This window comes from Amblyomma maculatum, chromosome 7, assembly GCF_055883805.1.
Source record: "Amblyomma maculatum isolate TAMU_Amacu chromosome 7, ASM5588380v1, whole genome shotgun sequence".
Lineage (NCBI taxonomy): Eukaryota > Metazoa > Arthropoda > Arachnida > Ixodida > Ixodidae > Amblyomma > Amblyomma maculatum.
In genome coordinates, this window is record NC_139350.1 from 58958750 (window position 1) to 58971907 (window position 13158).

General features: G+C 47.6%; 9 non-coding genes across 9 annotated transcripts; all 9 read left to right on the forward strand.

The window, feature by feature from the left end:
• The first annotated feature begins 218 nt into the window (after window positions 1–218).
• TRNAN-GUU (transfer RNA asparagine (anticodon GUU)) lies at window positions 219–292 on the forward strand. Its single transcript has one exon. It is a non-coding gene; the product is annotated as a tRNA-Asn (tRNA).
• A 515-nt stretch (window positions 293–807) lies between these two features.
• TRNAN-GUU (transfer RNA asparagine (anticodon GUU)) lies at window positions 808–881 on the forward strand. The gene has a single exon. It is a non-coding gene; the product is annotated as a tRNA-Asn (tRNA).
• Window positions 882–1396: 515 nt separating this feature from the next.
• On the forward strand, window positions 1397–1470 carry TRNAN-GUU (transfer RNA asparagine (anticodon GUU)). Its single transcript has one exon. It is a non-coding gene; the product is annotated as a tRNA-Asn (tRNA).
• A 516-nt stretch (window positions 1471–1986) lies between these two features.
• On the forward strand, window positions 1987–2060 carry TRNAN-GUU (transfer RNA asparagine (anticodon GUU)). Its single transcript has one exon. It is a non-coding gene; the product is annotated as a tRNA-Asn (tRNA).
• A 221-nt stretch (window positions 2061–2281) lies between these two features.
• TRNAN-GUU (transfer RNA asparagine (anticodon GUU)) lies at window positions 2282–2355 on the forward strand. The gene has a single exon. It is a non-coding gene; the product is annotated as a tRNA-Asn (tRNA).
• Window positions 2356–2869: 514 nt separating this feature from the next.
• TRNAN-GUU (transfer RNA asparagine (anticodon GUU)) lies at window positions 2870–2943 on the forward strand. Its single transcript has one exon. It is a non-coding gene; the product is annotated as a tRNA-Asn (tRNA).
• Window positions 2944–3458: 515 nt separating this feature from the next.
• TRNAN-GUU (transfer RNA asparagine (anticodon GUU)) lies at window positions 3459–3532 on the forward strand. The gene has a single exon. It is a non-coding gene; the product is annotated as a tRNA-Asn (tRNA).
• A 223-nt stretch (window positions 3533–3755) lies between these two features.
• TRNAN-GUU (transfer RNA asparagine (anticodon GUU)) lies at window positions 3756–3829 on the forward strand. Its single transcript has one exon. It is a non-coding gene; the product is annotated as a tRNA-Asn (tRNA).
• Window positions 3830–9047: 5218 nt separating this feature from the next.
• On the forward strand, window positions 9048–9121 carry TRNAN-GUU (transfer RNA asparagine (anticodon GUU)). The gene has a single exon. It is a non-coding gene; the product is annotated as a tRNA-Asn (tRNA).
• The last annotated feature ends 4037 nt before the right edge of the window (window positions 9122–13158 follow it).

The following is a 13158-nucleotide window of genomic DNA, read 5'->3' on the forward strand; positions in this document are numbered from 1 at the left end:
TTGCAACCATGTGCTCCTGAGTGGCTGTCAAAGCTGGAACCTTTGACGGTGCTCAAGGAATTTTAACATGACAATGCCTGCCCCTCAGTGGGTGTTAGGCAACGCTAGCTACCTTTGTGTACATATATTATTCCTTTTTTTCCTGTTGTTTTGAGTTCCAGTGCGGTGTATTTGTGTCAAAGCCAGGCAATAAAGAAAAAAAAAAAAAAAAAAACTCGGCCTCCGTGGCGCAATCGGTTAGCGCGTTCGGCTGTTAACCGAAAGGTTGGAGGTTCGAGTCCTCCCGGTGGCGGCATGTTTTGGTTCTAGATTTAGTGTAGTTTGTCACTGAGCAGCAAAACCAGTTTGGTTGATTGAGAAACACACCAATTGATATTTTGCTTTGTTCCTGTATTCTCGTGCATTAAATAAAAAAAAATGCTTCATGAAACACTAAACGCCCTAGCCATTTTAAGCTGCCCGAGGGTGTTGTTAGCTAGAGAAGCATTCTTCTTGGCATACCCCCTAACTCGGCCTGCGTGGCGCAATCGGTTAGCGCGTTCGGCTGTTAACCGAAAGGTTGAAGTTTCGAGTCCTCCCGGTAGCGGCATGTTTTGGTTCTACCATTAGTGTAGTTTGTCACTGAGCAGCAAAACAAGTTTGGTTGATTGAGAGAAACACACCAATTGATATTTTGCTTTGTTCCTGTATTCTCGTGCATTAAATAAAAAAAAATGCTTCATGAAACACTAAACGCCCTAGCCAATTTAAGCTGCCCGAGGGTGTTGTTATCTAGAGAAGCATTATTCTTGGCATACCTCCCACTCGGCCTCCGTGGCGCAATCGGTTAGCGCGTTCGGCTGTTAACCGAAAGGTTGGAGGTTCGAGTCCTCCCGGTGGCGGCATGTTTTGGTTCTAGCTTTAGTGTAGTTTGTCACTGAGCAAGAAAACAAGTTTGGTTGATTGAGAGAAACACACCAATTGATATTTTGCTTTGTTCCTGTATTCTCGTGCATTAAATAAAAAAATGCTTCATGAAACTCTAAACGCCCTAGCCATTTTAAGCTGCCCGAGGGTGTTGTTAGATAGAGAAGCATTCTTCTTGGCATACCCCCCAACTTGGCCTCCGTGGCGCAATCGGTTAACGCGTTCGGCTGTTAACCGAAAGGTTGGAGGTTCGAGTCCTCCCTGTGGCGGCATGTTTTGGTTCTAGCTTTAGTGTAGTTTGTCACTGAGCAGCAAAACAAGTTTGGTTGATTGAGAGAAACACACCAATTGATATTTTGCTTTGTTCCTGTATTCTCGTGCATTATATAAAAAAAATGCTTCATGAAACACTAAACGCCCTAGCCATTTTAAGCTGCCCGAGGGTGTTGTTAGCTAAAGAAGCATTCTTGTTGGCATACCCCCCAACTCGGCCTCCGTGGCGCGATCGGTTAGCGCGTTCGGCTGTTAACCGAAAGGTTGGAGGTTCGAGTCCTCCCGGTGGCGGCATGTTTTGGTTCTAGATTTAGTGTCGTTTGTCACTGAGCAGCAAAACAAGTATGGTTGATTGAGAGAAACACACCAATTGATATTTTGCTTTGTTCCTGTATTCTCGTGCATTAAATAAAAAAAATGCTTCATGAAACACTAAACGCCCTAGCCATTTTAAGCTGCCCGAGGGTGTTGTTAGCTAGAGAAGCATTCTTCTTGGCATACCCCCTAACTCGGCCTGCGTGGCGCAATCGGTTAGCGCGTTCGGCTGTTAACCGAAAGGTTGAAGTTTCGAGTCCTCCCGGTGGCGGCATGTTTTGGTTCTACCATTAGTGTAGTTTGTCACAGAGCAGCAAAACAAGTATGGTTGATTGAGAGAAACACACCAATTGATATTTTGCTTTGTTCCTGTATTCTCGTGCATTAAATAAAAAAAATGCTTCATGAAACACTAAACGCCCTAGCCATTTTAAGCTGCCCGAGGGTGTTGTTAGCTAGAGAAGCATTCTTCTTGGCATACCTCCCAACTCGGCCTCCGTGGCGCAATCGGTTAGCGCGTTCGGCTGTTAACCGAAAGGTTGGAGGTTCGAGTCCTCCCGGTGGCGGCATGTTTTGGTTCGAGCTTTAGTGTAGTTTGTCACTGAGCAGCAAAACCAGTTTTGTTGATTGAGAGAAACACACCAATTGATATTTTGCTTTGTTCCTGTATTCTCGTGCATTAAATAAAAAAAATGCTTCATGAAACACTAAACGCCCTAGCCAATTTAAGCTGCCCGAGGGTGTTGTTATCTAGAGAAGCATTCTTCTTGGCATACCCCCTAACTCGGCCTGCGTGGCGCAATCGGTTAGCGCGTTCGGCTGTTAACCGAAAGGTTGGAGGTTCGAGTCCTCCCGGTGGCGGCATGTTTTGGTTCTAGCTTTAGTGTAGTTTGTGACTGAGCAAGAAAACAAGTTTGGTTGATTGAGAGAAACACACCAATTGATATTTTGCTTTGTTCCTGTATTCTCGTGCATTAAATAAAAAAATGCTTCATGAAACTCTAAACGCCCTAGCCATTTTAAGCTGCCCGAGGGTGTTGTTAGATAGAGAAGCATTCTTCTTGGCATACCCCCCAACTTGGCCTCCGTGGCGCAATCGGTTAACGCGTTCGGCTGTTAACCGAAAGGTTGGAGGTTCGAGTCCTCCCTGTGGCGGCATGTTTTGGTTCTAGCTTTAGTGTAGTTTGTCACTGAGCAGCAAAACAAGTTTGGTTGATTGAGAGAAACACACCAATTGATATTTTGCTTTGTTCCTGTATTCTCGTGCATTAAATAAAAAAAATGCTTCATGAAACACTAAACGCCCTAGCCATTTTAAGCTGCCCGAGGGTGTTGTTATCTAGAGAAGCATTCTTCTTGGCATACCTCCCACTCTGCCTCCGTGGCGCAATCGGTTAGCGCGTTCGGCTGTTAACCGAAAGGTTGGAGGTTCGAGTCCTCCCGGTGGCGGCATGTTTTGGTTCTAGCTTTAGTGTAGTTTGTCACTGAGCAAGAAAACAAGTTTGGTTGATTGAGAGAAACACACCAATTGATATTTTGCTTTGTTCCTGTATTCTCGTGCATTAAATAAAAAAATGCTTCATGAAACTCTAAACGCCCTAGCCATTTTAAGCTGCCCGAGGGTGTTGTTAGATAGAGAAGCATTCTTCTTGGCATACCCCCCAACTTGGCCTCCGTGGCGCAATCGGTTAACGCGTTCGGCTGTTAACCGAAAGGTTGGAGGTTCGAGTCCTCCGTGTGGCGGCATGTTTTGGTTCTAGCTTTAGTGTAGTTTGTCACTGAGCAGCAAAACAAGTTTGGTTGATTGAGAGAAACACACCAATTGATATTTTGCTTTGTTCCTGTATTCTCGTGCATTAAATAAAAAAAATGCTTCATGAAACACTAAACGCCCTAGCCATTTTAAGCTGCCCGAGGGTGTTGTTAGCTAAAGAAGCATTCTTGTTGGCATACCCCCCAACTCGGCCTCCGTGGCGCGATCGGTTAGCGCGTTCGGCTGTTAACCGAAAGGTTGGAGGTTCGAGTCCTCCCGGTGGCGGCATGTTTTGGTTCTAGCTTTAGTGTCGTTTGTCACTGAGCAGCAAAACAAGTATGGTTGATTGAGAGAAACTCACCAATTGATATTTTGCTTTGATCCTGTATTCTCGTGCATTAAATAAAAAAAATATGCTTCATGAAACACTAAACGCCCTAGCCATTTTAAGCTGCCCGAGGGTGTTGTTAGCTAGAGAAGCATTCTTCTTGGCATACCCCCCAACTCGGCCTCCGTGGCGCAATCGGTTAGCGCGTTCGGCTGTTAACCGAAAGGTTGGAGGTTCGAGTCCTCCCGGTGGCGGCATGTTTTGGTTCTAGCTTTAGTGTAGTTTGTCACTGAGCAGCAAAACAAGTTTGGTTGATTGAGAGAAACACACCAATTGATATTTTGCTTTGTTCCTGTATTCTCGTGCATTAAATAAAAAAATTGCTTCATGAAACACTAAACGCCCTAGCCATTTTAAGCTGCCCGAGGGTGTTGTTCGTTAGAGAAGCATTCCTCTTGGCATACCCCCCAACTTGGCCTCCGTGGAGCAGATTCTGCTTCCGGCCACGCCAGTGAACGGACGCAGGATGCAGGGCTCCTCAGGAGCGGCTTCAGCGGCCATGTCAGGCCGCGGTAACAGGACTGCTGAACAGGACAACACTTACCAGGTCGTTTTGCCTGCACTTCCAACAGGTCGGTTTGTTTTGAATACCGTTTTTTTGCACGCCGATATCAGGGCCCGCCCGTACCGGGTGGAAGATTTCCGGGATGCTTTAGCACAACACTCGCTAATCCCCGATGTTATCGCTATGGGGGCGTATCGGATGAGCCACGTCTGGGCCGTCACTCTCAAGGATACTGAAGCCGTCAACAAGATTGTCAGTGTAGGTGAGCTGTCTGTGAAAAACGGTCGCTGTTTGGTGATTGACCCGGCGAACCAGGACGTGCGACTCAAGCTTCACTGGCTACTACACAACGTGCCAGATGAAGATGTTCGTGCTGCATTTGCGCCTTACGGAAAGGTGTCGGAAGTTTCCCGGGAGCGTTGGCGTGTTAAAGGTATGCTAGAAAAGGGCTCTACAACTAGACTCGTAACGCTGAAGCTGAAAGCTGGCATGAAGCTCGACGACCTGCCGCATCAGTTGAATGTTAGCGGCGAGCTCGCGCTCGTCATCGTGCCAGGCAGACCCCCGTTGTGCCTACGCTGCCGGGGTACGGGTCACATCCGCAAAGAGTGCCGGGTTCCTCGCTGCGGAACCTGTCGACGGTTCGGGCATGAAGACAGCCAGTGTGCACGAACCTACGCTAGCATTGCCGGACCTGGGACCAGCGAAGACTCGTCCGAGTTAATTATGGACGAGGCGGATGCGGAGGAGGCTGCTGACATTAGAGGCCAGTCAACGAAACAGGATGCGCCTTCCATGACGGTTTTAACAAAGAATAAGGTGACGGTCTCAAATGAAATGAATGAAACTCGGCATGTCTTGAACGTACCATCCCAGGACCATGAAAGCGCGTCAAAGGAAGCGTCAGAAGACGTAGCCAAATTTTCCGACGCTGAGGATCATCTCAGTACTGAGCCTTCCTTTACTGATGCCATGGAGGTTGGGCCGGAGACAGCAGCCTTAATTGCCGCGAAACGTCCGCATGAGGAAAGCGTGGAGGAGACTCAGCTGCCAGGCGGTGTTTGTGGTGAGCCGCCGCCGAAAACTTCTGGCATCCGAAGAGCCACGTTAAGACCGAAGCCGAACTTCTCGGCCGACACGCGGCAGGCGGGGAAACCGCCTCCGTAGTTTTTGTGGTGCCCTGAACGATTTGTGGGTCGGCTGCCTACCGACCAGCGTCAGGAACCTTCTGCAACCAAGTGGTGCGTGTGTGAGCAAAAATGAAACAATGTGCTTGGACTTCGTTTGAATGCATCCCGACATTCTGCTGGGAGGACATTACATGCATACATACGCCGCTGTTCGTCAGAAGCAGAAGCCATGCAACCATGAAGGTAGGCACCATGCGGGTACGGGCGTCTCTCTCTAATACATGACTCTCAAGCTTAATTCGCCGTTACATGTAGCTACTTTGAATGTCAGAGGACTGGGAGCGAGAAGGCGACAATGCCAACTCAGTCGCCTCCTTTTGGATAATGATATAGATATAGCAGCTGTGCAAGAGTCAAAGATTGAGAGCCAAGAAAGCACTGACCGTATGGTGGCTTCTTTTCAAACAAACTTTTATGTGTGTGTATGCCATTCTGTTGGTGTATCGGGTGGATGCCTTTTATTTATACGCAACACGCTGGGAGTAAGCGTAGAGTCCGTTTTTGCCTGTCCAAGCGGTCGGCTTTTGGTTACCGATTTTACCTACTCTAATTTATGCTGGCGTGTTGTGTGTGTGTATGCTCCCAATTCAGGATGTGAGCGTGAATTGTTTTTTGAGTCTATTGAGGTGTGGCTGAAGACTGACAAAATCTTGCTTGTACTTGGTGACTACAACTGTGTGTGCGCAGCTGTGGACCGAGCGGCGAAGTGTAAACCTCGAAGAGACAGAAGCTCCGAGCTGTTGAATGCACTTGTGCATGAGTATGGCCTTGAGGATGTTGGTAGTGTGTTCTCCACTGGAAACCAGCCAGAGTTCACGCACTTTCAGCGTGACAGCCATGCTAGATTGGACAGGGTGTATGCCTCGGTAGATCTTGTTTCCCTATGTACTGCATATGAGGTCAAACCTGTGTCTTTCAGCGATCATTGTCTCGTGAGTGCAGTGTTTGGTCGCAAAGGAAAGAAATCGCGCTTTAACTGGTACCTATGGAAAATGAATGCCAAACTTCTTGCCGATGAAGAGTTCCTTACGGAAGTTAAGACCGAGTTTGAAAATCGTCTTGCTATGCGACCAGTAAGTTTTGCAGAGGAATGGGACAGCTTCAAAGAGTGGGTCAAATTGAAATCCATAGAAAAGAGCAGTAAGGTGCGGCATAAAGAGAAAGAAAAAGAAAAAGAACTGAATGAACAACTCCAGTTTTTTTTGAGCATGGAAAGTTCAGTGCCAGGGCATTTCGCCAGTAAAATACGAGAGATAAAAAGTGAGTTGGAAACAATCGACAGCGAAAGATACACAGCGGCTGTCATACGTGCAAGGGCTGAAAAACTTTGGGCTGGAGAAGTTCCGACAAAACGAGCGCTAGCAGACGAGAAAAGATACGCCTGCCAGAAAGAAATAAGGAGTATAAGGTATGCCGGCCATATCACAGAAGACGCTAAAGATATACAGCGTGCGGTAGCAGAGCACTTCGAAGAACTGCTTAGCGCTAAGCCTCAGACTGTAGGCGGCTTTCAAACAGATTTTCTGAGACTGATGCCTGCACTGGATGACGAAAGTAAAGCGCGCCTAGAAACACCGATAACGTTGCAGGAGATAGTATCTGCAATAGATGACCTGACAACTGGGAAGGCCCCTGGGCCGGATGGCTTAAGCGCTGCCTTCTTTAAAACGTTTCAGCAGTATGCGGCTCAGTTTTTGCTCTGTGTAATCACTGAAGCTTATGAACGTAATACTGTCCCATTGTCTTTCTCTACATCGCACATTGTTCTAATACCCAAGACAGATGATCCGGAGAAACGTGTGTTGGTGGGGTCATATCGACCGATTAGCCTCACCAATGTTGACTACAAGGTGTACATGAAGGTTTTAGCAAAACGACTGCAAAGCGTAATAAAGAAATTGGTTGGGTCTCATCAAACGTGCGGCATCAAGGGTCGATCCATTGCCACGAATATACATGTCGCAAGAACCGTACTAGAATGTGTTGATGCACTCGGTGGTCAGATAGCCATGATGCAGTTAGATTTGGCGAAAGCCTTTGACCGTGTTTCTCAGGAAATTCTGTTTTCCATTTTGGAGCATTCTAACATTGGTGACGTCATAGTGGAGGGTGTTAAAATGGCGTATGCGAACTGCACGACCCGTATTATAGTGAATGGTGAACTGACTGACAGCATCGCAGTACGTTCATCGGTAAGGCAGGGCTGCCCACTCTCACCCCTGCTGTTTGCACTGTATTTAGAGCCACTTTGCTTGGCTATCATTGATAGCGATCGCATTTTAGGGTTCAAGCTGCAATCAGCACACATGAAAATGCTAGCATATGCCGATGACATAGCAGTGTTTTGTGCAACTAGAAAGAGCATTTGTGAAGCCACGAGTGTCGTCCAAACATTTTGTGATCAAACGGGATGTAAGATCAATTGGGAGAAAAGCTCTGGGTTTTGGCACGGTGATTGGGACGTGACACCTGATTTCTTCTGTAAGCTGCGATGGTCTGCTCTCCCAACACGATATCTAGGCGTGCCTTTAGAATGTTATCAAGATCCCAACGTGCACTGGATGGAAGAAACATCCAGAGCGAAAGAAAAAGCGGATGCCTGGCAAGGAAGGCAACTCTCAATATTTTCGCGCGCTTCTATTTGCAATGTTTTTCTTATTTCGAGGCTGTGGTACCTCATGAATGTGTTGTGTGTCTCACGAACCTCAATTCAGAAAATGCACCGCGTTTTTGCTGTTTTTATTTGGGCATCCACATGGGAAAAAACCGCCCGGACGAATTTGTTTATTTCTGTTAAAAGGGGCGGGCTTGGCCTTGCACATCTGTTCTTGCGTCAGGTGGTTTCGCGATTTATATTCCTCCGTGATCAAAAAGATACCTTTTTAAGAACCGTGATGCAAGTGCGATTACAGAGGCTGCTCCCTGAATGGATTGTGTCATGTGAAAACATGCCTGGTACTGTGACTGGCTACCTGCGCGAGGTTGTTTTTTCGTGCAAGTTGCTTGAAGTGCGGTTTTCTTTTGATTACCTTTACAACGTTCCTAGAAAAAAACTGTATAAAGATCTCATTGACGTGATGCTGCCGGTGCCTTTTTACCGGGCATTACACTGTGGAGGCCCAGGGCAGGACGTTTTGAAAAGAGTTAAGAAGATGCCCGTGAGGCCATCAGCTAAAACATTCCTTTTCAAACTTCACTCTAATACGCTCCCTGTTAAAACCTGGCTGAATGAAAAAGGTATCTTCGTCCCATGGACAACAAATTGCCTGTTGTGCAAAAAACCGGAAACAATTGAACACGTTTTCTTACAGTGTTGGGATGCTGTATTTCTATGGGACGTCCTCCAAAGGACAATTAAAAAGGAGCTTCCATTAACTCCTTACGGTATAAGATTTCTACCAGTGCAGAACGATGATGCACCTTATGATTTAATTATGCTTCTTGGCCTCCATAGTTTGTGGAAAACACGAATGCAGGTGCGTCATGCAGATATAGATACACGATCTTCGCGTGAAAACTTTATTGAAAGTGCTGTTTATATACGTGAAACTTTCATGAGGCAGCAGGATCCGCCACAATGGCATTGTCTCTTTGATGAGTTAGTGCACTTGAAAAGATTTTAGCCACTTACGCGTTAGCTCAAGTGTAGTTGACGTTTTTTATCATGTGTATTTTTGTTTTGTGTTTCACGGCAATAAAGAAAAAAAAAAAAAAAAAGCCTCCGTGGCGCAATCGGCTAGCGCGTTCGGCTGTTAACCGAAAGGTTGGAGGTTCGAGTCCTCCCGGTGGCGGCATTTTTTGGTTCTAGCTTTAGTGTAGTTTGTTCCTGAACAGCAAAACAAGTTTGGTTATTGTAGAGAAACACACTAATTGACATTTTGCTTTGTTGCTGTATTCTCGTGCATTAAATAAAAAACAATGCTTCATGAAACACTAAACGCCCTAGCTATTTGAAGCTTTCCGAGTGAGTTGTTAGCTAGAGAAGCTTTCTTCTTGGCATACCCTCCGACCCGGCCTCCGTGGCGCAATCGTCATTCTACTTCCGGCCACCACCGTGTACGGACGGGGAATCATGTGCTCCGACGGAGCGGCGATTGCGGCTTTTACCGGCCGCGGAAACAGGATCTCAGATAGCGAAGACAGCGATTATCAGCTTATTCTGCCTCAGCTGCCAACCGGACGCATCGTTCAGAACACCGTGTTTTTGCACGGCCACGTGCGAGCAAGGCCCTACAGGGTTGAAGATTTACGAGATGCACTCTTGCCTACAGGCTTACTGCCGGATGTGGTGGCCCTGGGAGCCTACCAGGTTAACCACGTTTGGGCAGTCACCCTTAAAGATTCCGAGGCTACAAAACGGCTGCTTGGTGTGAAGGAGCTAATGGTGAAGAGGCGACGCTGTGTTATCATCGACCCGCAGGAACAGCAGGTGAAGCTGAAGCTTCACTGGCTATTGCATGGAGTGGCGGACGAGGACGTCTGGTCCGCACTCGCGGCCTTTGGGACTGTAATGGATGTCAGACGAGAGCGCTGGCGAGTGCAGGGTGTGAGTGACAAGGGCTCCACAACAAGGTCAGTGCTTTTAAAGCTGAAGAACGGCATGAAAATAGAAGACCTGCCGCACCAGTTACGGGTCGGTGGTGAACTGGCACTAGTTGTCGCACCTGGTCGCCCGATGCAGTGCCTGCGATGCCATGGCTCGGGCCACGTGAGAAGAGAGTGCAAGGTGCCGCGTTGCTCGATCTGCAGGCGATTTGGGCATGAGGACTCGCAGTGCGTCCGTACCTACGCCGCGGCAACGAGAACGGCGGCGAGTGATGACACCGAGCACCTCATGGACGAGGTTGAGGCGGAGGACGCTGCGGAGGGGACTGGTGAGATAGCGACTGCTTCGGGAGCAGAAATGCCTCTCCTTAGCGAAGGAGTCCAGGATAAAAGCACGGACAGGGCAAGTGAAATGGTGGAAAACCCATCATCGGCAGCGTCGGACATCAACGAAGATGGATCCAGTCAAGCGCAGCAGCCAGCAGCAGTGAAGGGTCAGGAGCCCCCAGGCAATGGCAATGTAAGTTAAGTGGGTGCCGGAACTGCAACTAAACGCCCCCACGACGCAGCCGGCGATCTCGACGACATGCCGTATACAAGCAGTGTGGACGAGCCGCCTGTGAAAGCGGTGCAGGGTCGGCGGTCGTCCTTCAAGCCGCGACCTAACATCGCAGCGGAACGAAAACCTGTCGACAAGCCACCCCCGCCGAAAAGCGAGACCGGCCAGCCGGGCGGCTCCGGAGGCGTCTAGCGGCTTGCTAGACGTTAAAGGTAAGCACCATGCTCCTGGGCCTACCTCATGATTAGAGCAACAATGGCACCTGAACCGTCTCTAAGTGTAGCCACGTTGAATGTCAGAGGACTAGCGAGCAAAAGAAAACAAAGTCAATTGTATCGGCTGATAACAGATAATGACATTGACGTACTAGCTGTTCAGGAGACAAAAGTCGAGGGAGAAGAGGAGACTGGGAGCATGGTGCTGCGTTTTACCTCAAGGTACTACGCTGTGGTTAGCCACGCTGGTGGGTTGTCGGCAGGATGCGTACTCTTTGTCAAAAAGTTACCGGGTCTTACTGTGCAGAGCATCACATCAGGGTCCTCTGGAAGACTCGTTATTTGTGATTTTAGTTATTGCCAAAGAGAATATCGGGTTATTTGCATATACGCACCAAATGCAGTGGATGAGAGATATAATTTTTTCGCTATGGTTCAGCAAATATGTGGACCCTGAAAAATGCCTCATTATTTTGGGGGACTATAACTGTGTACTGAATTCTACAGACAAAACCAGCGGCACGGCTTTCCGAGATAAGAGCACAGATTTATTAGCCGATATTGTTACCGCAGCCGAGTTAATCGACGTGGCCGAAGTCCTAGAGAGTGGACAGGCAGTGAAGTACACTCATTTCCAGGGGACAAGCCACGCACGCCTAGACCGGGTTTATGTAGCACTCGACTTGATCTCAAAATGCCGCACTTACACCGTGCTACCGCTGTGTTTTACTGACCACTGTCTGGTTAAGTGCGTAATAGGAACAAAGAAAGAAGTTAGGAAGTTTGCTTGGGATATGTGGAAAATGAACGTTAAGCTTCTCAACGACGAATATTTTGTAGCAAAAGTGACAGAAGAAACCAACAGAATAAATATGAACGATTACTGTAAGGTGGGACAACAGTGGGAACTATGCAAAGAGCAAATCAAAATCACAGCGATTGATAGGGCCAGTTTGATTCGATTTCACGAAAAAATTAAAGAAAACGAACTGCAGAAAACACTAAAGATGTTAATAACAGAGGAATGCAAAAAGCCAGGCGTTTTCAAAGATGACGTGAGGATTATAAAACAGCAATTACAGCTGATCGAAGAGGAGCGTTATCGGGGCGCGCTGGTGCGAGCTAGAACAAATGCACTAAAAGCGGGCGAAGTACCTACGAAGCGGGCTTTAGGTTTGGAAAAAACGAACGGCCAACGAAACCACGTATGCGAGATAGAGCGGAACGGCGTTGTGGTGTCAGATAACGACGGCATTGGGCGAGAGTTCTTTGAGCATTATCAGGCGTTATTCGCGTTTCATGAAGCTGACTTGGACGGTTTCAAAAAGATGTTTCTGGGTCAGATGCCGCGACTGGCCGACGAGGTAAAAGAAGTTTTGGAGCGGCCAATAACCGAAAGAGAAGTGTGCCGAGCAATTGAAAACTTGAACGACGGAAAGTCGCCTGGGCCCGGTGGCTTGAGTGCCGCGTTCTACAAGTTTTTCAAAGATAAGTTGTCTGCAGTGCTTACAGCTGTATTCAATGAGGCATACCAACTGAAAGAATTACCACCGTCATATAGTACATCACATACTGTTCTCATACCAAAAACTGACGATACAGAAAGACTTCGCCTTGTAACGAGTTACAGGCCCATCTCTTTAACCAATGTTGACTATAAAATATTCATGAAAGTCTTAGCAGCTAGGCTCCAGACAGTGATTAAGGACATAGTAGGGTGCCACCAGACATGTGGAATCAAGGGAAGGTCTATAGTAAGCAACATACACAAGATGCGGTGCGTGCTTGAGTGCTGTGATGTCATGCAATCTGGCGTCGCGGTTTTGCAGCTCGACCTAGAGAAGGCCTTTGACTGTGTATCACATGTTATCCTGTTCGCCATTCTTGACCATATTAATGTCGGTTCGGTTATCAGAGAGGGTGTGGTCATGGCGTACAGGAGTTGCTCAACGCGGCTTATTGTAAACAAGTCACTGGGGGCCCCCATTGCCATGCAGCGTGCGGTACGCCAAGGCTGCCCCATCAGCCCACTTTTATTTTGTCTGTACATCGAATCACTATGCTTGACTATTATTAAAAATGATTCTGTTCACGGTTTTCGACTCCAAGCTGCCGAAGTGAAGCTCTTAGCATATGCCGACGACGTCGCAGTGTGTTGTATTGATAGAGAAAGTATTATAGCAGTGGTCGAAGAGGTAAAATGTTTTCGGGACATCACAGGGAGTTTGATCAATTGGGAAAAATGCCTGGGATTTTGGCATGGAGAATGGGCGTCAACCCCAGACACGTTTGCAGGCGTAACGTGGGTGAAGACCCCAGTGAAGTACCTGGGTGTCCCTCTGCAATTCTACGAAAGCAATGATGGCCTCTGGAGAAGCCAGGCGCATGAAATACGTGAGAAAGCAGACAGATGGAAGGGGGTTCCTCTCTCGTTTTTTGCCAAGGCAACTGTGTGTAATCTTTTTTTTATAAGCAAATTATGGTATCTAATGCAGGTTTTGCATTGCTC